This window comes from Peromyscus californicus, unplaced genomic scaffold (assembly GCF_007827085.1).
Source record: "Peromyscus californicus insignis strain IS unplaced genomic scaffold, ASM782708v3 Scaffold_21__1_contigs__length_65335640, whole genome shotgun sequence".
In the NCBI taxonomy this organism is placed as follows: domain Eukaryota; kingdom Metazoa; phylum Chordata; class Mammalia; order Rodentia; family Cricetidae; genus Peromyscus; species Peromyscus californicus.
This window is the reverse complement of record NW_026294514.1, coordinates 8,773,106-8,800,429: the sequence shown is the minus strand read 5'-3', so window position 1 is coordinate 8,800,429 and position 27,324 is coordinate 8,773,106. Positions and strand designations below refer to the sequence as shown.

The 27,324-nt window shown below is 45.4% G+C and overlaps 1 protein-coding gene and 1 long non-coding RNA gene across 5 annotated transcripts in view; both read left to right on the top strand.

The window, feature by feature from the left end:
* The window catches only part of Ankrd44 (ankyrin repeat domain 44), a 260,633-nt gene that overhangs the window by 30,748 nt on the left and 202,561 nt on the right, over positions 1-27,324 (top strand). The window lies entirely within an intron of this gene.
* Positions 1,587-13,402, top strand: LOC128117517 (uncharacterized). The gene is made up of 4 exons (XR_008220832.1): positions 1,587-2,425; positions 5,076-5,210; positions 5,453-5,561; positions 5,659-13,402. It is a non-coding gene; the product is annotated as an uncharacterized LOC128117517 (long non-coding RNA).

Here is a 27,324-nt window from a genome sequence, read left to right as displayed (position 1 = left end):
TTCTAGTGGGAAATGACTGTTGGGCTGGGCCACGGGCCACAGGCACTTGGAGGGCAAGTGTCAGTACCAGGATCTTACCAACTCTGACCGATGAGACCAGTGCCAGGTAGCATAGCTTTCGGTGTGATCGCTGGATATTTCAGGGCTGGAATTCTCTTACAACAACATTCCATGTGAAGCAGTTAGATTTGCGGCGGGGGATGTGCAAACAGGCTTCTTCAGCTCCACAGAGGCCATTTCTCCAGCCCAAGGAATTATTGCTCTAAACATTCTGACATGCTAATATGAGAAAAATGGACACATCCCCCAGAGCCCTGATGAGGTTAGACACTTTTTAAAAATATATCCTTCAGCCTTTTTGCACACTCTTTTCCTTGAATTACTTATTCATTTACTTTGCTTTTTAAGAGCTCTTAGGCTTTTTGCCCCTTGTGACCACTCTGTGGTCACACTTTGCTGGGTCCCCTCTCTCCTCTGTGTTGGTTTCTTTTATTTCCATCACAGGTTTCCTTAGATCCGGAGAAAAATGCAGGTCTGCTTAATTCTCAGAAATTCTGCACCTTTGGCCTACCAGGTTTCCAGAGCCCTATCTAAAGTCATAGTAGAAATATGGGTTGTTGTTGTTGTTTTTTAAATTAAAATATAATTACATCACTTCTTCTCGCCCTTACCATGTTTTCCCCACTCCCTGTTCAAGGTGGAGGGGATTTTAATTGGCTCCTTGAATACTCAAGAACGGAATAAAGTTACTATGTCGAGTCTTTTAGAACTCAGGTGTCATTATTCGTAACTCAGGAGTGGGTCATTTCTATCGGGTGTGGTAGTCACCTGCTCCTTTGGGCTGACAAAGAGCAGAACTCTCTAGTTTTGGGGCTACCTGGCAGCCCACCTACATTTTGCCAGGGCTGTCCTCCCCCTCCCTCCCTGCTGGCGGCAGATGGTTGCACCTGCTCTGTCTCTCTCTCCAGCTTATTTAGCAGGTTGGGGAATATTCCCCCTCCCCCAACCCCAGGGAATGGTGTGGGCATGCCTAGGACATGAAGGTCTGTTCCTCCACTCTGGTTATCTCTCCCCAGCAGCTGGCCAGCTGTTGATTGCTTCTCAGATGCCCACATGAATGCCCTCCAAGTGCTACAGCCTCCTGTTATGGCTCAGCTCACCGTCCCCTTCCAAACACACTCTTAGGTCACATTCAGGGCTATGCTCGGTGCCAGTCATGTTGACTCACTTGTCCAAACTATTTTCTACCTCCCGGGACCCCGTGAGTTGCCCAGTCACCGCTTCTCTCTTCTCCAGGGTTAGAATGGAGTTTGGGCCTCCCTGGGGCCCTGGGGGGGGGGGGGGGCTTCACTCTGGTCTCTGCTGCACTCTCATCCTCAGTGCGCATCCTTGCCCCTCCCCCAGCCCCTGCCTCAGCCACAGGTCTGTTCTAAGTCCTTGCCACTTCTCCATTAGAGTGGCAGCACCATCTTCACGCTCCGGGGCGGGGGGGGGGGGGGGGGCTGTGGTGATGGGAGGCATTCCACTCATCGCAGTGATTAGCAGTTGCTGCCAGAGGTCAATGGGCAGAGCCAGAGATGGCGAATGTCCTGCGTGGGAAAGTCCTCTGCATATGGAAATGTTCCACCCAGAATTGCAGGTCCTATTGATCAACAGGACCATGCCCTTTGCCTGAGATGCCCCACCTTGACCTCTGCCTGAGGAACTCTGCCTAGGACTGTCACGTTGTCTTTGAGACTCTTGTCCTACCTCCCACTTTTCACTGCAGGAGTTCTCCTGCTTTGTCCTGGCGTATGTGTACTTCCAGTGAACATGCTTTGAGCACGCATGTACTTCCTGCAGAAGAGCTGGCCCTATTCGGCTTTTTGCTCCCTACACCTCCCATGGGGCTGTAGGCAATCGTAAGCTAAATAGAGTGGCATTGGCTAACTCACTGAAAGGGCTGGTCTTTCAGCTGTGTGGTTCTGGGATTGCTTGACTCTTGAATTCTGTCTTCCCCTCCCTCCCGACTGCTTCCTCTTTCTCCACCTCTTCTTTCTCAATTGCAGCCTTTCTAATGCTGGCCCGCGCCTCTTCATTACTACAGATTGGCTATCTTCCATAGCTACAATCATCTGCAGTTCCTTGAGGCGTCTCAGAACTGAAATAGATCTTGGCCATCTTTGCTGCGAGGTGTGATTGCAGTAGTGACAGTTCCTGTTTCCAAGGCAACAGCTTTCTGGTTAAGAGTAGCATGCTTATTGTAGCGAAGCTCCATTAAGAGAGAGGAGTCTTATGGCTTCCATCTCTATATTCAAACTTTGTGTGCTTTATTGCTTATTAAAGGCCAGTTTACACTGGAACAGGGCAGGCATAAAACATCTCTCTACTTGTAGTTTAAAAGCTTTACTGAGCATGTTCAGCATACAGAAGGTGAGGACATAAGGTAAGTACATGTGTTCATGTGTTCATGAATTCACCCATGTAAGTAGAACTCCAGATACAGAAACGGTGTGTCACCAGCATCCTAAAGCTTAATGGTTATCAATGGAAATACTGGATGTTTCCCAACATGTTATTTCTTTTCTTTCTTTCTTTCTTTCTTTCTTTCTTTCTTTCTTTCTTTCTTTCTTTCTTTCTTTCTTCCTTCCTTCCTTCCTTCCTTCCTTCCTTCCTTCCTTCCTTCCTTCCTTCCTTTCTTTCTTTCTTTCTCTTCTTCTTCTTTTTTTTTTTTTGTTTTTTTTGTTTTTCGAGATAGGGTTTCTCTGTGTTGTTTTGGTGCTTGTCCTGGATCTCGCTCTGTAGACCAGGCTGGCCTCAAACTCAGAGATCCACCTGGCTCTGCCTCCCAAGTGCTGGGATTAAAGGCGTGCACCACTGCCACCCAGTGTTATTTCTTATTTTATCTAAGAATCATGTTTCTTAAAAAAAAAAAAAAATTGTTTATTTATGTGTGTGTGTCTGAGTATATGTATGTGTGCCATGTGTGTGTAGGAGCCTGTAGAAGTCAGAGGAGGGCATAGGATCCCCTGGAATTTGAGTTACAGACAGTTGGGAGCCACTGTGTGGGTGCTGGGAACTAAATGAACCCAGGTCCCCTGCAAGAGCAGTAAGTGCTCTAACCTTTGAGCCATCTCCCCCGGCCCCCACACCTCTTCCTTAAAGCGGCGGCGTAACTAAGGTTTTCTAAGATCATTTCTCATTAACTGCCACTGAGCAAGTGCTACACAGATCCGAAGGGTTGCTTTGGACTGTTTGGAAGACCACTTAAATCCCCATTTCCCTAGGGTCGAGGACCTAGACCTCCTGTGGACAGACCGGCCTGCTGGGGTGTCCATTGTTTGAAAGCAGAGCATGTTGGGAAGGCCTCACTCCAGATGGATTCTCAAGCCCCGGCAGAGCAAATGCACGCCAACAATCAGACCCCCGTCCTCACCCAATTCTGTTTTAAACAGTCCCCATTCCTTCAGTTGGTGCCTGTGCGGGCTCTGGAATCAGCTCATTTTGAATGAATGCGATCTCCATCATACGTGCTATGTAACCATATTCAGCTACTTTCACTTCTCTGGGTCTCAGTTTCCTCATTAGAAATAACCAGTTACGGACAAAAGATTTATAGCAGCGAAGAATTGATAAACATATCAGAAGAGGTGAGAAAAATGAGACATGCATCATAAAGGAGCTGAGAAATTACCTAAAAGACTCTGAAGTATTTTAAAAGACACTGAAAACATCTTTGAAATATGGGGTATTCCAATAGTGACTGTTAGGTATCTGCAAAACGGGATACCCCTGCTGCTTTGTGCATTAATCTAGATGTGTAGGCTTTTGGAGCAGAGGTTCCCCATGACCTAGGGGCGTGCGTGAGTGCGTGCATGCGTGTGTGTGGTGTATGTGTGTGAGTGAGTGGTGTGTATGTATGTGAGTGGTGTGTGTGTAAGTGTGCGTGCGTGTGCATGCGTGTGTGTGTGTGTGCGTGTGCGTGTGTGTGTGTGTGTGAGGGCTTTTTCCTTTATTGTTCCCCGTTTTACTTTTCTGTAACTAGGACGACGGGGAGGTGTGACTTGGATTTGCAGGTGGGGAGAGAGTAGAATGGAGAGGTATGGTGGCTCCCTTTCTTTGTCCAGAGGGGTAGTGATATTTGCTTAGTTGTGTGTTTATTTGTAGTGCTGGGGACTCAGCCTTTGAACCCAGGGTCTTGCCTATGCCACTGAGCTACATGTCCAGCCTCAAGTGATACTCCTAAATGTTTCTGCTGGAAGCTTCCTCTACTCCAAGTTCAAAACTTTGGGGCTGTCATTCAGTTTGTGTAGAGGAAAAAAAAGCCCAAGGCTTAAAAGTAAAATGGTAAAAACCTGCAGCATTTTAAAGTTTGTTTAATCAAACAAACTTAATCCGTGGCTTCCGTAGTCAGGTAGCAGACTTGAGCTCTGCTCACGTATCATCGGCTTAACCGGCTCTTCTAAGGATGGCAATTCCAACCGTAATTTTCCATTTCCCGCCTTTCTTCTGGCATCCCTGTAGAAAGTTGTTAGCCGTTATTTGAGACCTTCTAAAAATTATCAAATTGAAATGGCTTCTGCAGCGTCTCTACTGGTGGTTAAACAGAAGGGCCTGAGAACGATGGCATTCTGTAGGGGAATTCTTTTCCTTTTTTTTTTTTTTAAATGTGTACCATTGTTTCTCTCCTCTTATGTCTGTGTGCATGCATGGTGCCCATGGAGGCCAGAAGAGGACATTGAGTCCACTGGGACTGGAATTGCAGATGGTTGTGAGCTGCCAGATAGGTGCTGAGAACTAAATCCAAGTTCTCTGCAGGAACAGCCACAAGCGCTCTTAGCCACTTTGCCCTCTCTGTGGCCCCCATGGCGGAGGATTCTTTAGATAGTTCCCTCTAGTTGGTCTCCTGAAAGACTGGATTGAACCTTCAAAGATGGCTACCACCTGGCAGGTGGGGCTACGTGCCTGATTTTTATTTAGGGATATGTCATGTACTCTACATTTTAGTAGACCATAAAATACTTTTACTACTGGATCCAGTTTGTGAAAACAGAGGTGATTCCAATTAACCTGATGTTATCTGCTCCTCTCCACAGGGTTGACATGACAGCTTTTTTTGGCCTGTGTTGTTAATCCGCTGGAAGGCACGCTCTTCCAAGTGTTGAAGGGAAGCGGTGGCCATCGCTTTACAGTATTTTGTGGCAACATTTACTATGCCACATTCATAAAGGGTCTGTATCATATTCTTTACGTATGAGAAATCCTGCACTTAGGATTTAAGAATCACAAAAGCAAACAGTCTTTATTAGACAAGGCAGAGGCAGCTGAAAAAATTAATGGAAGAGGCAGCCGGAGCTTTCTGTTTTAAAAGGCTTTTACTAAGGAAGTGTGCTCGCATTTCTGTGGGTGAAATAGCAGTAAAGTGCCTGGCTTGTGGAGTGGGTTAACGAGGTGTTTGCTCTTCATTGGCCAGGGGACGCTGAATTCCGTGGGTGGTTCACTGGGCCTTCTCGGCGTACCTAAGATATTTTGGCTGCTGAATCTCACCATTCTTGCCAAGGAGCCAACGGTCCTTTCATTCTGTAAGTGGTGATGACTGCTACTGCAAAACCGAGCAGCTTTTCAGCTTTGGTGTCTTTTAAAGCAAATTGTGATTTTTTTTTTTTTTTTTTTTTTGAGGCAGGAACTGGCCTAGAACTTACTATGTGGATAAGGCTGACCTTGGATTTCTGATCTTCCTGCCTCCATCATGGGCCTGTGCCCCTAAGCCCTGTTTATTCGATGCTAGGGACCCAGGACCTCCTGTGATCCAAGCTACATCCCATCCCTTGTGAACCCACTGAAGAACCTATAAAATCCGGCTGGATTACTTTGACCTAAGTGTACGGTCCAGGTGTAGGGAGTCCTGGCTCTGGAGTCTTCTTGAGCTAGAAGACAGACATCTCATCACGCTCAGGAGTCGGGGAGAGGTTAAGATGATTCTCCTCTTTGATTCTATTTTATTTAGGTTTGTTTGAGTCTTGCTATGCAGCCCAGGCTGACCTAGAGCTTGTGATTTTCCGGCCTACGTCCCCTGAGTACTGGGGTTATAGTATGCACCCCCACACCAAATTAAGGGTCTTATTTTCCATATGGTGGGAAAATTCCGGTGCCTGGATAAGTATCACCATGATGATCACACACAGGTGAGGTGAGCACATGATGGGATGGTTTTAATATGGCTCCCATTTTTTAGTGAAGATGGTTGTTCCTGTTTCTGTCATCTCGGGTAAAAGTGGTCGGAAGAGAGCACCCACTTTTCCTTCTAAGAGCATGTTATAGGGATTTCGTGGTCCACACCCCGTTGGTCAGAACCAGTCATATGCTGACTTACCGGCAAGGGTTCCTGGGAAATACAATCTTCACCTAGACAGTGATGTGCCTGGCTCCGAGTCTGTTACTGTGGAGGAAGTGGAGAGCGTGTGTTCAGGAGACAACCAGGGGCCTCTTCTGGGGAAGGATGCTGACATTGGCTTGTTAGCGTCGCTCTGCTGCTGGGGTTTGCACACACATTTGAAACTGACGCATAGCTCTTAAAAGGCATAATGATCATTCAGTGATAGCCCCAGAATATGTCATACAGTGTTCTTCTTTTTTTGCTTAATGTGTTGCTCAGACATCTATGTTAGGAAAGTAACTTTGGAATGTACTGTCATTCTTAAGTTAAAAACATTTTGCTTTCTTTGAACATTCTTTTGTGGGAAGGCTGCGCTTATTTTAGCAAGTAGAAATTTGCATAGAGAATATCCATGTGCACCACAATGAGAAAAAGCTTGGCAAAGGCTGACCTCCAGGGACGAGGTCAAAATACTTCCTTCTGGATGGGAATTTGCTTCTGGCATTGTGAGTGGTCAGTGATTAGAGCTGACTTTAGGACGCTGGTTCTAGGCACGGGGCCAACACATGGAAACCTCACTTGGAACCCCTTACTCCCATCGCTCGCCGAATTAATATACAGTATAATTTGGCTCTGGGCTCTAAAATAATTCTGTTAAAGTAGAGCACTATTTCTTGTTTTTCCACAAGGAGATGGTGCCAGGACACTGCCTTTATTCTTGCTGGCTACTTCCTGTCTGGATTTCGTTTGTTGCTCTCTGCCCAGAGTGTTCTTTCTGTCGGAGGGAACTGTAGCATGCCTGGGAAGGTTTGCTGGTATAAAAGTGCATGAATATTTTGTTGTAGTTGGGAGGGGGTGATGTGTCCCAAATATTCGGATGCTTGTTGTAAAGCTCAGCACACACCATATTTGATAGATCCTTAGTTGAGAGTTCTAGTTATGTGTGCATTTTACACTTCTATGTTTTCCCTCCAGTGGTTTGTTTTTTTTTTTTCTATATCCCATCACACGTGGAAAAGGTGATTTTGATGTTTGAGTCTTTTTGGGTCCTAGTCTCCTCCTAGGGGAGACTTAGATGTCTAGTCTTTTCTGGTGGTCTGGGATAATCCGGCAGGCTGCCCAGTCTCTTCTTGGCTTCATATTATTTATTGTGGCTCTAATCATCTTCTTCTTATTTTTTGCCTGTTTGACAACAAAACAGTTAGATTCTCCAGGGTGCCTGTTGTCATTCTACAGTAAACAGTAGACTCAGCAGTAACCATAGCTACCACAGAAGACACAGGGCGTTGTCGGCAGTCCTTGGCAAAGAGACCTCAGGTGCCAGTTCTTTTTAGAAGCGGTTGTTCATCTTCTGGTATTTTGAGTTGGCAAGAAAGCATTTGGTAAATTTCCCTTCAAATGACTGTTTGGTTCAGGTCTTTGTGAATGATATTATAATTTTGTGTGTGTGTGTGGCCTTGAAATGCATGATTTTGCTCAGATCACACAGTGGCCTGTTTTCTTTATTAGAACATCCTCGTTTTAATAAGCTACTTTCTGCTTATAGACAAAGGGTGGTTATCTGCACAGGAGACACTTCAGGAGTTTTAGAGAGAGCCGAGGAAGGCAACCTCTCCTGGTGGTGATGGTGGTGGGGGTTGGGGCGGAGAGACTTGGTCCCCCAGGGCCCACAGTGGTCTGCAGAGTATTGTGCCTGTTGAATCAATGACCACAAATCCGAAGACAGTTTTACCATAAAGGAAAAGATTTGGAGGTAAAGTGTAAATTTTCTCAAATCACCTCAGGAAGGTTGGATCATCTTAAACAGGGATGGGGATCAGACACCGTGCAGGCACTTGGAAAACCGTGACAAGGCAGAGCTGAGGCCTGAGCAATTGAAGAAGGAGCACTCCTTCCCAATTGCATCTTAAACCCCCAACCCCTTCACTGCCTGTGTGTTTACTTTAATGAGGAGGCTGACTCTGTCAGCCTATTGTGTTCTCTGCTAGCCCTGGAAGGGGGATGGGAGAGCATGGGTGTGGGGGAGGGATGAGGAAGAGGAGGATGTGGGGGAGCAGTGAGGGAGAGATGGAGAAGCTCTACCCATGCTTACAGTAGAGCCTGTGATACCCCGTTCCTAGAGTCCCAAGACTTCAACAACAGTGGACATTATCGGCATCATAGGAGGGTTGCGTTCAAGGCTGCTTTGCCTAATCTTTAAGAGCCTGGAAGGAAACTTTTGGGACTATCTTTTGTCCAGGTTTCAAACAGGAGATTGTGACCTCAATCATGGAGACTTTGGTTTCTTTGTTTTTAGTGTGTTGGAAGTTGGTTCTCAGAGAACAACTGGAGTGTCTCAGGGGTATCTGCTTAGAGCAACGATTACATTCTCATCCTCCAGAGAGGGCTGAGGAAACAAAATGGGAGATTTTAGAAACACCATTTAAAAGAAGATGGAGCAATCACCAGTCATTAAGGACGTCAATCAAAGCCACAGAATGAAGTGCCACTTCATACTCATTAAGATGGCTATCAAACCAACCAACCCAACAATCAGTCCAACCAAACAGGAAATGATGCTGATGAGAGCATGGAGAAGCTGGAACCCTGTGACTTGCTGGGAGGAATTTAAAATGGTATGGACTGTAAAATGGGACCATAGTGTGGTTCTTCCTCAAACAAACTGTTTGAACCAGCAACCCATTTCAGGCATGTATGCACAAGATGTAAGGGCAGATGCACCGGCAGAAGATCCTAAGAGATTATTCACAATGTCCCCCAACTGGAAACAATTCCTACTCCAGTGGTTGATAGATGGGTAAACATATGTGCTCTGTACACACAGTGGGTTGTTACTTAGCCTTAAGAAGAATGAGGGTTGAAGATGTAGCTTAGTGGTGAAGCCTTGTGCCAGCATTCAGGAGGTCCTAGGGTCAATCTCCTGAGCTGAAAACAACCAACCAACCAACCAACTAACCAACCAACCAACCAATCAATGCCAACCAAACCAGAATAACAAAAACAAAGTTCTGAACATGACAGGGCCGATGTACTCATGGAATCCCAGCAGATGTGGGTACCTGCATAAGACTTGCACAAGATGGGCCCTGTCAACATTTCACCATGGATGGGATAGGGACTTTGAAGGTCCCGCCCCTCCCTGAGGAACTGTTGGCAATAATGATTACCAAGGGAGGAGTCATTTTCTTCAGCACTGGTAAATGGCCTATGTTCCTGTAAATAACCCCCCACCCATGGTCGTCTAAGCAACCTTAATTAAACTTGGTGGGTCACAGCAAAACAAACAAAAGACTGAAAGTGGCTTGCTGGGGAGAGGGGTTTACTGAGTGAGGGAAGAGGATGGGAGAGGGAATGGAGGAGGGCTGAGAAAAGACCAAAATACGTTATTTACACGGATGAAACTGTCAAAGAACATTAATAATAATAATAAAGGAATGAGAAACCTGGATGAAGCCTGAAGGTATTGTACTGGGAGCATTATGTTCAATAAAATAAACTGGACATTTAACTATGACTTCATCCTGGTACATGAGGTATCCAGGGCGGCCGATCCCTGGAGATGGAAGGCAGGATAGTGGCAGCCAGGTTCTAAGGGAGAGCCCTGGGGTCTGTTGTTTGGAAAGAGTTTCAGATGAACTCTTGCACAGGTTCTAGAGATGGAGAACGGTGGTCACTGCACACCGATGTGAAGGGGCTTCTATGCCACAGGCTGGCACTTACAGGTAATTAACTCATGGATTTTGGTATGTATGTCTTCCTATAATGTAGGAGAAATGTGCTAAAGTAATAAGTTGTTTTAAGGTGTGAAGAAGAAAGAAAATGCTACCAAAAGAAATCATGATTCCTCCCTCTCCAATTCTTTTAGTTTTGCTAAAAAAGCTTATTTTGTACACTTTTAATTTTTTTTAAAGACAACCTCTTGACAACTAGTGGTGCTGGACATGGTGGTGTATATGCTGGTCATCCAACCACTTGAAGTGGAGGTAGGAAGATTGTGAGACCCGTTCTCAAAGTAACACCCCAAAACAAAAACCCCAAAGACTGTTGTCAAATGATGTTGAACTCACAAATATCCAGCTCTGCCAGGTAGGTCTTCATGACTTTACCAGGTGATTTCCAGGGTAAAATGGCCTAAAATAGATGTTGGCCCCTGACCTGGGCAAGTTCTGTGCAGGTCCCAGGATGGGTGCAAATTGAGGGCCCGAGTTTTTAAACCTGAGCCTGTGTTAGCGGAGCGCTCTTGGAATTGGATTGGCATTTCCACGGAGTACTTGGTTATCATGGACAACAGCTTCTCTCACTGCTTTGCGATGTCTACCAGCCCTCTCTCTCCTGAACTTCGGGAGTTCTGAAGCCTGCAGATAGTGTCTCTCTCTGTAGACCCTGTCTTTAGGCTTTAACCCTGTGAGGTAGCTGAAGCCCTTTATAGGACAGTTTGCTGTTAATTGGTGACACCTAGACGTTTTGGGCCAGGGTCATGTGATTAGCTCAAAGTTCACAGGAAGTGGTTGACCTATGCCCTGAGTGGCTTGGCTTGTTTGTATGCTGCAGCCTTGGGACCCTTCTTTTCCTGTGTTACTTTCTGAAACAGAGAGGCCTTTGCTTTAAATCTGTTTCTGCTGGGGGTTGTGTTAGCGTGTTTGGCTGTACATGCCTTCTTCAGAAAGGTCTTAGAAGTCTGTGTCCTAAAAATGGTGGCTCCTGAAGATGTTTGATGGTGCATTCTGTTTCCTGTTTATCCTGCTTTGTTTGGTTTCTTTCTGGATGCAGTGTCGCAGTGTGCCTCGGGTGCGGTGTTGCGGTGTGCCCCGGGTGCGGTGTTGCGGTGCGCCCCGGGTGCGGTGCCGCGGTGCGCCCCGGGGTGCCGCAGTGTGCCTTAGTCTCGTTTTCAGGTAGGGAGGGTGTGTCGGGATGTCTGATGTTTGGCTGGCCTGTGCTCACATGTGTCTCCTGTGAACCTGTTAGTGAGTACAGATGACGTTTTGGAACCTTTAGATTAAAAGGTCCTTCAAAGACACAAACTGGACCAGAGGAGTCTTTCCTAGGGAGACGCCTGAGTGCTGAGGTTTTGTTCTTCCCCGCCCTGGAGTTCAGAATCCCAGACTAGACTAGCCTGATCCATTGTTACGGTTGCTAAGCTCCTCCTTCATCTGACTGCTGCTTTTTCTTTCTTTCCCTGCGGATTTTAGATTGCCTGCTTCTCTAGAGAATTCCGTGAAAGTGCTGTGTATTCCGTAGAGTTCTACTGTAGCTTTGAATATGGCTTCATAGTTCATCCATACATTTTTTTTCTGAAATCATTCATATTAAAAATAGTCCCCACAAAGAAAGTATAAATTTAGAGTATTTCAAGATTCCTTTCCCAATTATTTTTGTAGTTTTATACCAGATACGTCGAGTCCCTCTTCCTGAGCAATGCACATAGGCGGAGTTCCACCTTGCTTTTATCTAGTGAAAAGTCCTTAAGCAAGGACAGTGTCCTGCTGTTTGCGTTATGTCATGACAGGGGTGCTGTGAGCTCAGCCAGCGTTCCAGGCCTGCCCTCCTGGCTCACTTGTTTGGGACAATGCGTGGTTGTTAGTGGGACACCCTGGCTGGGGACCTTGACCACTCCTTTCTACACCGTCAGGAGTATCAGTACTGAAGTGAAACGGTGAAGGAGCAACCTGGCAAAAAGGAACTTCCGAGCGCTGCCCAAGACAGGCCTGTAGTCTTCTCACACACTCCTAACTTGTAATTTTCAGATTCTCCGTTCTGAATTATGTCAGTTAAAGGCATGCTGGGTCTGTTTTCGTTCTGCTAGGTAAGCAGGATTCCTAGTTCATATTCAAGCAAGAGCCTGCATGGTTGTTAAGTTGTGTTCCCCTCTGCCCCCTCAGTATTGTTGAGGCAAAACATAATTGAGCGCATGATTCTTCTCGTGTGACTGAGGCCTCAGATGGCCATATTTTGTCCATGATTTTTGTCATTTAGCTCATGTGTCTCAAATGAGCGGATTGTGGCATGCTGAGGCGAGCCCCTTAGGTAGCTAAGCCTCTGCATGGTGGATATTGGTCCCAGATGGATGGTCCATGGTTTGGACATCCACAGGGAGACAGACTAAAGTCCCTCTTACTCCATGCCCCATGCTTTTGTTTGAATTATCTTAATTACTTCCTTTTCTGAAGACTACCTTTTTAGACTTCTTAGAGAGTCCTGTGTTTCTGGACCTCAGTAGTGGAATACCTGCCTATGGGTTCAGCCAAGGAGAGATGGACTGTTACCCTGTTCATCTCTTCCTCACATTCACACCTTAGGGCCCTCCTTGGCTTCCCTAAAGTGGATGTTACCCTGGTGCAGACAGCTGTGGTCCAGGACCTTTGGGCAGCACACTGGACAACTGTCTCAGGAATTGCTTTTGGGTGTGTTTCACGGATGGGACCAGGAGCATTTTGAATAGAGTAGATGACAGGTATGCACCTCATTGGATTTCTCTAGGAGTATCAATTTTATTTAATTACTCAAAATGCTTTTTATTAGCATATACTAATTATCCATAATAATTGGTTTCATTATGACATTTTCATACATATACATAATGCGTTTCAATCATTTTCACCCTCTCTTGCTTCTGTAACTCTTGTTAATCCCCTTCCTCTTCCATGAAAGTTCGTGTTTTTTTTTTTAAACAACTCAGTGAGTTTCCTTAGGGTGGTTTGCAGGAGCCTGGGTGGGAGTTTATTTTTAGGAGCACGGGTAGTACCAGTGGCTACACTTCTGATGAAGATGTCTGTCTGCGCCCATCAGCTCTTATCTGTATAAGAACTCAGGGAGAGGTGAGGCCTTGTGAGCCCCTCCCCCTCCCATGGCAGGGTGGTAGGCCCAGTCTTGTAGAGATCTTGTGCAGGTAATTACATCTGCTGTGAGTTCAAAAGTACAGCAAATACACTATGCCAGGAAATGAGATCTCTTTACCACTCCCCCACCCTCCTGCCCTCACCTTCTTCTGGCTTTTATAGTCTTTCTGTGTTCTTCAATAATAATAATGGACTATCAGCTTTAGACTTAGTGGGGTCCCCCCCCCCCCCCCCCCCCCCCCCCCCGCCAGACAGTTTCTCTGTGTAGCCCTGGGTGTTGTGGAACTCACTCTGTAGACCAGGCTGGCCTTGAACTCATAGAAATACTGATTGCTTCTGCCTCCCAAGTGCTGGGATTAAAGGCATGAGCCACCACTGCCCGGCTAGACCTAGTTTTTAAAGAAACATAATTTTGATATTAAAATAAATATACATAACATTTATTTTCTAACCGTATTTAGGGAATGCCTGCAACGTTCTAATGATCACCATGAGGGGATGCAGGGAATGTTACACTTGGACCATCATGCTCCTCTGCTGTTAGGAGCCTTTAGCAGGACCGGTTGGGAAGTACTGAGGTTCTGGCCAGTCATAGGATCCAGCCACAAGTCTGACCTGAGATACCGCAGTAAGATACCGAATACCTGCGTTTGTTTCAGTTCATGGGGCCCAAAGATTTGCTTCCTGTGTAGTGCAGAATTGGATGAAGAATATTCCACACTGGGTAGTTGAGCTAAGAAACGTTAATGTAATCTCTCAAGGGTCCTGGGCAGATTCTAAATGTTATTTCTAGAATGAAGAAGACTAATAAGAACTCTCTGGTGCTGGAGGCGACAGTGTGCTCCTGCAAGTTACCTTTTCTTTTGTTGACTACAGGGTCACAGAGTGCTGTGCACCTGCTCCTAGCCCACCTCATACAGCATTTTCTTTATCTGGGCTGCTGAGGGAATATAAAGCTAACCCCAGGGCCTTATCTCCATCCTCTCCTTTCTCTTCCCCGCCCCTCCCCTCCCTTTCCCCTTCCCTCCCCTTTCCTGCCCTCTCGTCCCCTGTGGAAGGCCCCTGCTAGAATCCTTTTTAGGATTAAACACCTATATGGACAAACCTGGAGAGTTAGTATAGAGCTGACATAATAAAGTATCTACACTATTCCAGCTCTCATTTTCTTTCCTTTGTATAAGATAATTCATGTTAACAGAATAGAAAAGTTGACGTTATTGGAGAGATTATTAAACTACCATTTTATTCACATATGTGGAATGTGAGCAGATAATCCCTGATAATTGCCTGATGCTTATATCAGCATTATTGAATACTTTGACTATTGTGTTTATTGATAACTTAGAATAAGTTTGTAATAATGTGTAACTGACAGGAAGGATAGTTTCAAGCAACTGACAGATAAAAATATATTGGGAATGCCACCAGATTTTATGAATTCTCATTTATTTTCCCCTAAAGCATAAAGATAGCTTCCACAAAACATTTAAGAAAAATTTGAAAAGTAAAAGTTATGACTGGATGTACCACCTCTATCCCAGGAGATTTTGCTCATTTTTGAGTGTTTTTTAAAAAACAGCCAACCTTTGGGCATGGCAGCACTCTGAGGCAGAGGCAGGAGGATCTCTGTGTCCTTGGTCTACATAGTAAGTTCCAGGACAGCTAGGGCTAGAGAGAGATACCTGTTAGAATTCTGCCCTCACTCCAGCTGCGTGACCACACACGTGCAGTTCAGGAGTTAAGGGTGTCATCCGTGTGCTGGCGACTACGTGTGCTCCGTGTGGTCACGCAATCAGCGCATGCGTGGTGTAGCTCCGTAAGTCCGCCTGTGTGTGTTCACCGGGAACCCTTAAAAAGCTGGACGCAGACCCCACCCTCTCTCTGCTCTGATCTCCCCCACCATCTTTCTCACTGCACATGCTCTTTTCCCAGGCCTGGTTCTTCTCCCCCACCCCTCTTCCTCCTAATAAAGCTCTAAAACTAATATTGGGTTCTGTTGTGACCGTGACCTTTCCACGCGGTAGCCAGCACTGCCACCAGCACCGCTTATCATTCATTTCAAGACCTTGTCTCAAAAAGCAGTGGTGGCTCACGCCTTTAATCCCAGCACTCGGGAGGCAGAGGCAGGCGGATCTCTGTGAGTTCGAGGCCAGCCTGGGCTACAGAGCGAGTTCCAGGACAGGCTCCAAAGCTACACAGAGAAACCCTGTCTCCAAAAACCAAAACCAAAACAAAAAACAAAAAGCAAAGCAAAGCAAAACAAACAATATGCTCCCAAACTACAACAACAAAAACACCAACCAACGATCAAACAAAGCACAACAACAATTTTATAATAGCACTGAGAATTCCTGAATACTTCCCTTCAGAGAGCACCTGGAGGTGAGTTACAATTAGGCTGGAGATCCTGATACCACGTGGTAAGCCTCAAGTCAAGGACAACTTGGAACTTTCAGGTGGTCAGGATCTGTAGAAGCCAACTGTTTTCTTGTCTCTGCTGTTCTGTAGGCGCAGGGCTAGTTCAGAGTAAGCTGTCTTTTAGCAGCCCATTCTCAAACAATGCAGACGTCCTTAGCAGTGTGTAAGAACATAAACATTAGCTTATGGTTCTTCCCAAGGCTTAAAGTGAGAATTAGTGAGAAAAAGTATTTGAAGACTTGGGGAATATTTTTAGAAGTGTGAATTTATAGGCTGTAACTGTAAAGATTTTGGTTGGGGCAGCGGGATAGGAATGTATATTTTTAAAACACTCTGGTTTGAGAATAAATATTTAGGTAATAGCAATATAATAAAAATAAGGCAGAACGGCGAAGTCTAAAAAGTGTGGCCTATGGCGTGTGCTTCATTTTTCTTTTATTTATTTGGTAAAAGATTGAATAATTTCATTGTGTTTTGAGTTTGTTTTTTAATTTGAGCAAAACAAAGTCTGAAGGTATTGTTCCCCTCTGATTTTATCCCTACTAGCAATTTCAGGATAAAGACCATGAGGTGTAAGTCTCACAATGGTGGCTATTCCAGACAAGAGTAGTCCTCTCTCTGTAGAGTGCACTTGACTGTGAAAGCGAGGACTGGTGCGTAGACAGAAATATGTGCCAGTGGAAAATCCTTGTTCGTAATTTTACACTGAGGTTGAAATTCCTGCCTTAGTTGTGGAAATTCAGGACGTTGGAGGAAGCAGCTCAGATTTGGGTCTCTCCCAGTGTATGTTGGCACCAACCATTCATTCAGTCACACACACAGTTTGCAGAAATGAAATTAAACCAGCCTTGTTTTGAAATCCGTGAATCACAAAAGGACGAAGAACCAGAAAAGTTAATGGGCAAAGAATCTTCAGACTTTCACAGGAGGGAACACTTGCCAACGTATGCAGAGAAACATCCCACTGCAAAGAAGCAAAAGATAGAAAGTTATGGTCATTAAACACATATAAATGGGAATAAGGTGAAGCTGGGGTGACTTCAGAAAGTGGGGTGTTCTTACATTTCTGACAGTTGAGTTCATTGGCTTTGTTTGTTTGTTTTTTGGTTCTTTGAGACAGGGTCTTTTGTGTGTAGCTCTGGCTGTCCTGGAACACCCTCTGTAGACCAGGTTGGTCTTGAACTCGGAGATCTGCCTGTTTCTGCCTCCCGAGTGCTGGGATTAAAGGAGTGTCCCACTACCACCCAAGCAAACTGGCTTTCGATACAAGAAGTCATCCAAATGCTCAAACCCTTTGGCCTAGTAATCCCTCTCTTTGGAACTTTTTCTAAAGAAAAGCTTCTAATGAAGAAAACTATAAGAACAAAGATAATCATTATATTTTTATTTCTGGTGCTAAACATTTGAAAGCATTTAGCTAGCTCAGTGTGTGTGAGACCCTGGCTTTGAGCTCTATGTCTACAAAATAAAGTTGGATTCTTAATATTATGTGGATTTAAAAAATTTTGAAAATTGATACTGGAGACATGGCTCAGTGGTTAAGAGCACTAGATACTCTTACAGAGGACCTGAGTTCAATTCCGAGCATCCACATGGCAGTTTACAACCATTCGTAACTCCAATTTCCAGGGGATATTGGATGCCCACATGTGGCCTATGTGGGCATCAGGCACACGTATTGTGTACAGACATACTTGTAGGCAAAATACCCATACTCAAAATAAAAGTGAAAAACAAAAACAAACTTTAAAAAAATACTTTGATACTAAGAACTAGGAAATTTTTTTTTTTTTCTTTTTCGAGACAGGGTTTCTCTGTGTAGCTTTGGTGCCTGTCCTGGAACTCGCTTTGGAGACCAGGCTGGCCTCGAACTCACAGAGATCCGCCTGCCTTTGCCTCCCGAGTACTGGGATTAAAGGCGTGCGCCATCACCGCCCGGCTTAGGAAATGTTTTTAAAGGCCCGCCATGAAGTGTGCTCTCTGCACTAACAGTCCTCAAGTGTAGCTTTTTGCTGGATCCTTCTCTGTCTTTTCTTTCCCCCCCAGACAGAGTTTCTCTATGTAGCCCTGGCTATCCTAGAACTTGATCTGTAGACCAGGCTGGCCTCGAACTCACAGAGATCCGCCTGCCTCTGCTGGGAGTAAAGGCGTTCGCCACCACTGCCTGATTGGTTCCTTGTCTTTTAAATCCTTTTATACAGCTTACTAGGTACAGACCTTGGGGGAAGCTCTGTGAATTCCCCACTCCTGCTCTCTCATCTGAGAAATGGAGATGATAATGGTCCTGAGCTATCGAGAATTAAATGCGTTAATGCACACTTGATATGTACTACACCACCTTATACTGCAAGTGTTCAACAGTACAAGTTGCTCATCATCCCTGTTTGGGAGGCCCTCTGGATTGCCACACCTCCTTCCTTGTGAACAGAACTCCAGATTCCTTCAGACAGCTAGTTGTAATGTGTCTAGCCTTAGGGGGTGAACAAAGGTTTCCCAGCTAATTGTGACCATCTTATTCTCATTTGCTACAAATTGCTTTGAAATGAGCATGTGATTCTGTTCCGGTCTGTGGAACTTAATGGGAAGTCATCTGAGGTCTTCTGGGAAAAGATATTTCTCCCTTATAACCAAGAGAGGGGCAGAGGAAGATAGGCCACCGTTTTGCACCTCTGTCCCCAGCTTGCCCATGTGGGACCTTGTTCCTCCCAGAGCCATCTTTGAGTCATGAGAGGGTGGTTGTCATCAACCACAGCTGCAGAGCAAGAAGGCGGGCAGGGCCTGGGCCTCTGATGACATCATCGAGCCTGGGTACGCTTGTCTCTTAAGAGGGAAATGAATGTCCAAGTTGCTTAGGAAAATTTTGGTTGACTGTTCTGTTTTCCAATGACAGTAGCCTATCCTAAGGAACTTTAGTGGCATGGTCTAATGTAGAACTTTAAGAGTTTATGTGTATGAATGTTTTGCCTGCATGCATGTTTGGGCACCATGTGTGTGCCTGGTGCCTGAAGATTCCAGAAGAGAGGACTGGATTCCCTGGAACTGGAGTTATGGATGGTTGAAAGCCACCATGTAGATTCTGGGAATCAAACCCAGGTCCTCTGGAAGAGCAGCCAAGTCCCTTAACTGCTGAGCCATCTCTCCAGCCCTAACAGGATACTTATAACTTTTAAAGTACTGCATTAAAATGAACTAATTAAGCCACCAGAAAAAGTTAATTCATGAATAGATTCATATTTCTGGAATATTGTTTCATTTAAATGTAAAATTCTCATCACATAATACTTTAATATTTAACCTTAATGAATAATTATCGTATATTTTTTATACCTAGAAGTTCTTTGAAGCTGCATTGTAATAAAAGTGAAATGTGGATGAGCTTGTGTGCTTTAATTATCAGCAGGAAAAATATTCTCAAAATAAATATTGTAACGTTGTGAGACGTTTGGTGAGAATGAATATAAACCTGTAACTCCATAATTGATGGTCCAGCTGCAGCTGTGTGCCTTAAATATTTTGACTATGTGTTTAAAAATAAACTTTAGTATAGCTGATGGAGAGAGTGTGTGTCTTGATGGCTGTGTTTGCTGAAATTACACATCTAAAATAAATAGGAAGTTGTATTTTTTTCTTTGCTCTGTTGTAAAAAAAAAAATTGGACTCCCAGTGACGTATTTGAATGCCACCCTGCTCTTGGCCATCACCTTCTGAGCCATGCCGAGTGGATAGAACTAAAAAGGTCCAGTTCTTCCACAGCCAGAATCTTGCCTTATTTCAGGGAAGGTCAAGTTTCTTGATTAAACACTCTGTCAGCTGCATATTTTAGTAGGATTTTCATAACCAGAGTGATCTATATGCCACACTTTTTGTATATAATTAGAACCAAATTACCATATTAACTTAATGAAGTTATTGTTAAGTCTTTATATGTTTAGTAGAGTTACCTCTCCATGCAGAGATAAAAATGCCAGTCCTCTCTAAGCAACCTCAGTGCTGCCACTAACTCTCACACACCTCAGTATCTCCTTCTGCATGGACACCACATGCCACCCTGCTGTGAGTCCCTCCCTCTCATCTGTCCAGAGGGTCTTCTTCCCCCACAATAAGTATGTTGGGTTAGTCTTTGTCAGCTTGATACAAACGAGGGTCACCTAGGAAGAAGGAATGTCAATTGAGGAATTACCTCCACCAGATTGGCCTATGGGCATGACTGGGGGGGGCATTTTCTTGATTAATGATCGATATGCGAGGTCCAGTGCACTGTGGGCAGTGCCATCCCTGGGCGGCGGGTGAGCCAGCCAGCAGTGTCCCTTAAAGTCACTGCTGGAGTTCCTGCCTGACTCCCTCAGTGATGGATGGTAACACGGAGGTGTAGATCAAATAAACCCTTTTCTCTCCAAGTGTTCTATCAAAGCAACATCAAGCTAGTAGGACAGTAAGGATAGACTCCCATGGTAGTCCTCCATCACAAGACAACCTGCATAGGGCAGACTTTTTCAAAGAAGCAGAGCCAAAAGGATCTATGTCTCGCTCATGAGTATGTCTATTTGTAGACATAAAAAGAGATTTATTATAAGAAGTTAGATTATATCATTTTGGAGGCTAGGAATCCCCAATCCAAACCAGCAGGTTGAAGAGGACCCGTGGTGCCATCCCAGTCCCAAGGCAGTCTGCCGGGGAGTGTCGTCTTGCTCGGAAGGCCAGTCCTTGTCTGTTGTTCAGTTCTTTAGCCGATTGATGAGGCCCCACTCATATTATGGAGGGCGATCTCTTTTCCTAGAGCTCACCTTTGTGGTGGTTTGAAAGAAAAGCCCCCAGCATCTTAGGCTTCTGTATACTTGGTCCCCAAGTTGGTGATGCTGTTTGGGGAGGCTTGGGTGTGCTTTTGTATGTCTCTGGAGGTGGACTTTGAGAGTTTAAAGATAGGCGGCATTCTCAGCTTGCTCTCTCTGCTTGCCATTCAAGATGTGAGTTCTCAGCCTGCTGCTTCAGCTGTCACATCTGCCTGTTGCTGTGCCTCCCCACCGTGATGGTGATGGACCCTTATCCCTCTGGCACTTAAGCCCAAGTCAATCCCTCTTCCGTGAGTTACCTTTGTATGATGTTTCATCACAGCAACAGAAAAGTAGCTAATATCACCTATGCAATTTCAAATTCATTTAAAATTTATTTAATTCGTGTGTGTGTGTGTGTGTGTGTGTGTGTGTGTGTGTGTGTGTGTGTGTGTTTGAGACAGGGTCTCTTGTGTATTCAAGGCTGGCTTTGAGCTTGCTCAGTAGAGGAGGCTGTCTTTGAACTCCTGATCCTCCTGCCTCTACCTCCTAAGTAGTAAGATTGTAGGGATGTGCCATCACAGCTGGTCGAATTTACTCACGTAATCTTACCTAAAATCTCCTTTCAAATTGAGACGCAAAACAAGTCGTTGCCGGATCCCCTTGGTTACAGGTAATTGTGTTCTGCTTTCTGTGTTAATGGTGTGATGGGTCAGGGAGGCAGGAGAGCCACGTGTGGGTGTGTCTATGCTGTTCTCTGCTTTTGGCTTGCTTAGGTGTTTTTTTCAGGGGGAGCAGGGAGCAGGAAGGAGAAGGATGAGGGAGAAGGCCTGTGCAGACTCTTACTTGTGGACAGTTGATGGAGTGTCTTAGGCCCCAAGAAGCCTCAACACAGGACACTCTTTTCAGCTATTTCCCGCTTTTTCTTCACCCCTGTTTCCTTGTCAGCAGGCCTGGATGCTTGGTTTGAGTTGGGCAGAACTTTATATAGCCAGGAGAGGCTGTGTGTAGGGAAAAGAGTATTAAAAGCAAAACCCTTGCTCTTGCACCAGCCTTGACAGATGGTTTGGGGTATTAGCACCGTCTTTGTATTCAGTTTTCACAGCAGCCAAATGGGGAGAGGAAGGCCCTAGTACATTGCCGTGGGGATTATGCAAGAGATTTGTAGAAATGATCTGTGTCTGTAAAGCATGGTATGAATAAAGTTTGTGTTTTCACTTTATCTGAGTTATTGTCACTAGACAAAGCCCATTTTATACAAATCAGTCAGCTGAGCCCTGGATTCCCAGGACTTCAGCGAGTGGGACCTCTGTGGCAGACCAGTTGAATTTTGTTTCAAGGAAGATGCTGTGAAGAACGAGCGCTCTGAACTGGGAAGCCTTATTTCACAAGATGTGCCTGGCAGTTCTCCTCCAGTGGGGTATGTCACCCGCCTGGATGCAGAGCTGTTGGTGTCGAATTGTTTGTTGTGGTAGTATTGTGTTCCCCCAAAATATTGTGCACGCTAATAAACTTATCTGGGGTCAAAGAACAGGACAGCCACAATATTAAACATAGAGGATAGGCAGTGGTAGCACACGCCTTTAATCCTAGCATTCCAGAGGCAGAAATCCCTCTGGATCTCTGTGAATTCAAGGCCACATTGGAAACAGCCAGGCATGGTGACACCAGCCTTTAATCCCAAGAAGTGAGCCTTTAAGCCCAGGGAGTGATGGCAGAAAGCAGAAAGGTATATAAGGCGTGAAGACCAGGAACTAGAAACTTTTAGCTGGTTAAGCTTTTAGGCTTTGGAGCAGCACAGTTCAACTGAGAGGCATCCAGTCTGAGGAAACAGGATCAGCTGAGGAATTGGTAAGGTGAGGTTAGCTGTGGTTTGTTCTGCTTCTCTGATGTCCCAGCGTTCACCTCAATAACTGGCCTCAGGTTTGATTTTATTATCAAGACCTTCTAAGATTCCTGCTACAGTTTGTAAGCACCCCACCCTCCCCACCCCCCTACCCTGACAGTGAAGAATGAATAATTTACCTAACAAGTTCCTTTGCCTTTCTGTTGTTGCCTGGTGTCATGTCCAGACATTAGACTTCCAGGCAGAAGCGGAAACAAACCCTCTTCGAATGGCATGGAAAATAAGGAACAGGCTAGAAGGAAATAAAAATTGTTCGTTCGCTAGCAGGGACACTCTTAATCGAGCCATAGTCACTGTAGCATGAGTGGCCCTGGACCAGGTGCCGAGGAAGGAGAAGAGGAACGGTACACAAGGGCTGCATGGTGGGAAAGCCTGGCTTCTGTTCTGTTAGAACGTGGGGTTGTGGGTAGTGAACTTGGACCTGGGTCTCCTGGTTCCACTTCTGGTTGTCGATTTCCTAGCTGTGTGGCCATGAGCAAGTTACCAAACTACTGTGCACTTGAGTTTCTGTATCTGATAATTGGGATCCTGAGCGGCACTGGACACCGGCCTCTGAATTTAAGCCCCTGTTGGACGGATGCCTGACAGGCTGAGATGGGAGCCACAGGCTCATGCATGGCAGGTTGCAGGTATTTATGGGATTGCAGGTGGATCTCAGTCTTTCATGCCTTCCCTTCCTTCCGTGTCCCTCTTCAAAGGCTGGCCCATGTGACTGTGTTGTGCTCATGGCGTCCTCGGCTGGGTAGTGTTGTTAGGTGTGGGCTCTGAGGAGAACCCCAGATGCCTTTCCTTTCCTTCCTCCCCTCTCTGCCTCCTAGCCACACTTCAGTCGGGTGAAATCTCCTATGTACACCCTTAGTTTTCATCTGCTTTGTAAACCAAACTTTGCGTTTTACATTTTTCTGAAGATCGGCTCCCACAGTCTGCCATGCGTACTGGTGCTTTTGCTGTGCATAGAGTATAGACGATCGATCACCTTGGGTCAGCGGAAGGGATGGTTAGCATCACTGTTGAGAGGAAGTGTGTCAAACTGAAGCTGGACACTGGGTGAGTTCGGTATGGTAGGATGTTGTAATGCACCCCTCTTCTGTTTTCCCATCTTTTAGCAATGGCTTTGACTGACAGATGAATTCCAGTGTGTGAGGCATGCATGGGCTTGTGTAGTAATTCCATCCCACCTTGGTGACAGTGGGTAGAAACGGTTATTAGCAAATCATATTGGGAACACGATCAACAGGCAGCTCCTCAGGAAAAGGAGGTTGATGACATCCACCACTGCTGCATGTGTCCCCTCTAGTCTCGACGCTGGTGACGACACATCCTACTTGCCGAGTTAATAAGAAATAGGAAATATTTTCCATTAAGTGCCAGTTGTATGTTCCACGATGTAAAAATTCATCTCCATTTTCCCATTGTATCAGTGGGAGTTGTTTAAGAGAGTCTTGCTCATACATTTAAAAAGTTACTATATTTTCCCTCTTGTAGACATGAGCTGCCATGAGACTTGAAAAGTTTAGTAGCAGCTGCTGCTTGTGACATTTATAGCCACCAAGATTCGTTTGCATTTTCTTCCTGCTGCTGAGGTGTGGCTTGCAATTGTGAGAAGTGTTCAGTTACCTTCTCGTGTTTTAGCCTAAGATGGTGTGCTTGCTGATTTTTCTGTGTGCGTGTTTGTGTTCCTGGTTGACACACAATAAACCCCATGTTCGTTACTGAAACTCTTTGATCATCAGCCCCTTTATTTGGGGGCCACATGTCTTTTCTATCTCCTTGCTGTGATCTGCATGTGCACAGACGCCCCAAATTCCTGTGTTGAAACAATTCACAGTGTGGTAGTATGGAGAAGTGGGGCCTTCCGGGAAGGGGATTAGAGAATGAATGGGATTCGTGTCCTGAAGGAAGATGATTGGGGTAGCCCGTCTCCTCAGCAATATAAGGTTCAGCGAGAAGCGTTATCTCTGGAGAATGGGTAAGCCTTAGCTTTTTGTGTTTATAAATTACCCAGTCTGCAACAATCCTTTCTGTAGGCATTCTTGGCCTTCACATGTGTTTTACTACATTAGTTTTAGGAAAGCCCCAAGAACTTGTTAGTACTAAGAAAATGTGGAGTTCAGGTCTGGCCTTGTTTTCTGTCAACTTGACACAAGCTGGAGTGATCTGGGGAGGGGAACCTCAGTTGAGAAGAAGTCTCTATCAGGTTGCCTGTATGTAAGGGTTCAGGGTGTTTTCTTGGTTAATGATTGATGTGGAAAGGCCCAGTGGACTGGGGGTAGTGCCCCCCCCAGGCAGGTGAGCAAGCCACGGGGAACAGGCTAGTAAGCAGCATTCCTCCATGGCCTCTGCTTCAGTTCTTGCCTGGGTTCCTGACCCAGCTTCCCTTCATGATGGACTGTAAGCTTCAGCTGAAATAAACCCTTTCCTTCTCAAATTGTCTTTGGTTATGGTGTTTTATGAAGTTCAAGTTTGTTTTTGTTTAGGTTTTTTTTAAAGTAAGATTCAAGTATCTTTTATTTTTTAAAAAAAACATTGAATTGTTCTGGTTTTTTTTTGGTTTTGTTTGTTTGTTTTTTGTTTTTTAAAATAAAGCTGTATTTAAATCTGAGATACTGGATTCCCTGCGTCTTCAATTCTCTAAAAGCCCTGCCTCCCTCCACCCCCCAGGGTCTCATTATGTGCCCTTGGCTGACCTGGAACTTAAGTAGATAAGCAGAAGTTAAGCAGACAAGGCTGGCCTCAAACTTACAGAGATCCGCCTGCCTCTGCCTGCTGAAGTGCTGCCATTAAAGGTGTGCACCACCATGCCTGGTTCAGGAGGTCTTTTGAAAAGTCTTCCTCCCTGGTGTTGCCTGGGATGGTGGCTTAAAATGTATTGATTATTATTGTGTGTGCATGTGGGGATCAGAAGGGAACTTACCGAGTCATTTCTCTCTTTCTACCTTTATGTGGCCTGGTGGTCCCTCCTCCTTGTCAATTTGACGTACCTGAGAAGAGGGAACCTGTGCTGTGGAATGGCCTGCACCACACTGGCCCTGTGGGCATATCGGTGGGACATTTTCTTGCTTGTTCATTAATGTAGTAGGGCTCAGCCCATTGTGGGTGGGACGTCCCTGGGCAGGCGGTCGGTCTGGGCTGTGTAAGAAAAGTAGCTGAACACGAGCCTGGGAGCAACCAGTGAGCAGCATTTCCTCAGTGCTTCCTGCTTCAAGTTCCTTCCTTGGCTTCCTTCAAAGATGGACTGCAGTCTATAGCATGAAATAAGCCCATTTTGTCCACAAGTTGCTTCTGGTTATGGTGTTTGTCACGGCAGCAGAAACTAGCCTCAGACAGAGATTCTGGAGCCTGAGCTCATGCTGCTGGGCTTTTGTGGCAAGTGCCTTTACCCACCTTCACTCATCTCGCTCGCCCTGGAATGGTGACATTTTTCCCGACAGATTCAGCAATGTGAAGTAGAAGCATGTTAAGTATTTGGTGAACATATGTGTCCACGAAACACTACAGTATCGCAGTTTTGTTTGTCTTTGGTTGTTTGTGGGAGCTTATCTCATACTTGAAGAACTTTCCTAGTGTGGGCTTGGGCTGTGGGGGTGTTCATGAGGATACTTGTTCAAGCTACCCTTTGGAAATTGTTCCAATGTGTTTGTAAGTGGAGCAGGGCAATACACTTTTCCCAAACTGATGTGTTTCCTGCTTATTGAGTCACAAAATGTGAGCCTTCTCTAGTTGGATCTGGAAGGGGTATGGTTTGAATCTGGACTGTCTCTACACATCAATGTTTGAACTCTCGTCCACCTCCTGGCAGTGGTACTTCACAGGGGTGTGGAACATTTAGCATCAGAGTCCTAGCTGGTGGCAGTAGATCACAAGCAGTGGGTCTTTGAATGCAAGCTCTGGCCCCTCTCGTGTTCCTGGTCCATTGTACTGTGAGGAGCTTCTGCTCCATGTCCCTGTAGCCTTGAATTCTGCCACGTCTTCCCCACCACGATGGACCGGGACCAAACAGTGTTTCCCCCTTTAAATGGTTTGTCCTGGATGTGAAAACAACGAATACGGAAGTAAAGAACCTGTGCCTGTTGGTGGCTCTTACAGACATTTACAGACATGAGCTACAGTGTGGTGGTACAGCGGATGGACAAGGCTGATACGTGACCTGCAGCTGATGTCACCGCACACAGCCCTTCCCTTAGAGAGCTGTGCAGAGACTGTCCTGGGACTTGTCACACTCAGCCTAGGTGTCAAGGCTCTCATGAACACAAAGTATGTCCTCTGTCGCTCTTCACAGGTGAAGTATGACCTCTGCTTAGACCGGTGTGTTCTGTTGACCACTGATGTCGTCCCTCTCAGCTGTACAGAGGGGGCCACTCTCAACACCTCTTGAAAATGTTTTTTTTTTTTTTTTTTTGGGGGGGGACACTTTGGTAGGCTGGCAGAAGAGGCCTTTAAATGCAAGCCCGAGGAAGCAGTACTGCATTTAGCCGGATGGTTGCCTACTGGAAGAGCTTGTCATGGAGAAGGGTCTGTGGTCTCACAACTCTCCAATACCAAGGAGCTCATTTCCTGGCAGTGGGCGTATGACATGTTAATGAGAGAGATGAGTAACATAATTTAAGTAAAGATGTATTAAGTTTTGTTTACAATGTAACCCATCAAGTTTTTATATACAGGGCACTAACAAGATAAAGCTGAACCAAGAAGTACATCTAAAAGGACTTGTGGAGGATTTGCTTAGTGTACACAGGACCCTGGGCTCAATTCCCAGCACAAGAGGAAACAAAAGACCTTTTCAATTATTAGGGAAGAGACACACAATGGGGGAAACATATTTTTAGGGTTATTATAAAAGTTTATTATTATTATGTTGCAAAATTTAATTTATCACAGTGGGAAAGCAGTCTTTCAAGTGTTTTCTTGTTCAGGCCACTGGTGCTGTTCAGTAAGGCACAGAGATTTACTTAGTGTAACAGCAGTGTATGACAACCTCAAAGAGCAGTAAGCGCCTTTGGGGCTGGGGGCTGGCTCAGGGATGGAGGACTGTCAGCTGTG